Consider the following 2,016-nt stretch of genomic DNA (forward strand, 5'->3'; position numbering starts at 1 on the left):
AACTTTGGTTGAGGCACTCTGAAATCCTATTGCTTAACTTGTCTTGCACCTTTATATCAAATTACACAACAAAATCTCTATTGCACTGACAGACAGTCAGATAAACAATGCAGGCACAAAACATTGCCTACCTTCCCCTTCAGTTATTCAATGGCCAAAGATAATAAAAATGAACAGAATAGAAAAAGACTGTAGATGAAGGGCCCCTAGACTTTTACTATTAGATAATGCAATTTAGGAAGAAAAGTGAACACTTTAAGGTGAAGATGAACTTCTTGCAGAACATTAGATAAATAGTTTTCACTCCAGGCAGTTTGAGATAATGCAATATTCAGGTCTGAATGGCAAAATTACTAAATATGTTCTGAGCTGTCAGGAAATTCCTATATCAATCACCAAAAGACATGTTGTATCTACTCCTATTTAATTCCACCTGCAGTAAAAATCACAACAGGAACAACTACAAAGATGAAAAAATGACAATGACTAAAATGAAGGAGGTTAAATAATGAATACAGGTGCTCAATATCTTTTAATTAGTGGAAAATTTTACGTTTATAAATATAAACTGAAATCATGCTGAGATTTTTCATCAGGCAACTCCGACTTACCATCACACATCTCAGCTCTGTCATATAAAATCAAAATGTAAAAAAAAAAAAGTGAATGTTGTTTTGTAATATAAAATGCAAATTGATTTTTAGTCCAAAAGCATTCATAATATTTGGTGAAAATTAATGCCTTTTAATTTTTAAAACATTTTATAATAGATTATTTTAAAAGTAAGAATAAATAAGAGAAAACATAGAATTTTTGCCTTACCTAGAATTTTCCCTACATTTGTAACAGGTAAGCAGATGAGAAGAAGGTATAAAGGAAGTAGGCCTCTCTGGATACAGATATAATATGAAAGAGAGTATGTCATGCTTTTACTCTAGCACTTGATTTATAATAGTTAAACCAGAAAATGTACAGAATATACAAAATGTCATTTTACTACCCAAAGATACTTTCCATATGTGGTAAATGTAAAACAAAAACAAACAAAACAACATCATCCATTACAAATGGGAAGCCTAAATACTTTATTACGACTTTATTTTATATGCACAACTTTCCCTAGTGGTTTAGGAAAGTTTTAGAGGAAAAGATATTATACTCATAAAGAATCTGTTTCACTTGCTGAGCAGATTCAATCTTCTCCTTACATGGGGCAACCAAGTTTAAATATTTCATCAGCAATTCAACAAAAATCTAATTCAACAAAAACGAAACTCATCATTTTCTTCCCAATAGTCCTGATCCATCTCTATGCTTTGTGTTTGGTTTAATGGTATCATCATTCACACAATCAACAATTTCAAGATCTTGGACCCTTCATTAATTTTTCTTCTCTTTCATCATGTCAGCAAATCCTATTGGTTTCATTTTGACAAAGTATTTAACTTTATTTTTCTTTCCATTAAAACAGCAACATCCAGGCCAATGTTGAAACATACTGTGTTGTCGCAGTATTTTCGTACAGACTAAGTTACTTTTAAAAATCTCTTTTTCTGGTCTACCTTAAGCATTACTGCCTCAGCAAAATTATAGTTCTTCTCTAAATATGATTAGGCTTATTAGTTAAGGTTGAAATACATCTGTGTGTGTAAAGAGTTCTATAATAACATTTAAAAAATGAGTTTAGACATTTCTTTTTTGCCTCTAACTGTGCTGGTGTGATGACACTTCTGGAAGTTATCCAGGGACTCTGGCTCTTTTTATTCTCTTTATTCACTCCCCCAAGTATCACTCAAGCTGGCTTGCTACTGTAAATGCGGTCCAAGTTAAAGATGCAGGAGGAAGTTCAAGGGTAAGGATAAGTATTGAGCACATAATTTCACAGCATATCTCAACAACTTAATCTTAGTAATATATAAACCTACCTAGATTCACAGACAACTGAGTTAGTTATGCGAACTTTAGGCAGCCGTTGCTGCCAATTTCTCTAATGGATATCTTTTTTTTTTTTTTTTT

The 2,016-nt window shown here is 32.0% G+C and overlaps 1 pseudogene; it reads left to right on the plus strand.

Annotated features, from left to right (window-relative positions):
* Window positions 1-1,814: 1,814 nt before the first annotated feature.
* The window catches only part of LOC108303008, a 3,600-nt pseudogene continuing 3,398 nt past the window's right edge, over window positions 1,815-2,016 (plus strand).

The sequence above is a fragment of the Cebus imitator genome, unplaced genomic scaffold (assembly GCF_001604975.1).
Source record: "Cebus imitator isolate Cc_AM_T3 unplaced genomic scaffold, Cebus_imitator-1.0 Scaffold44, whole genome shotgun sequence".
In the NCBI taxonomy this organism is placed as follows: domain Eukaryota; kingdom Metazoa; phylum Chordata; class Mammalia; order Primates; family Cebidae; genus Cebus; species Cebus imitator.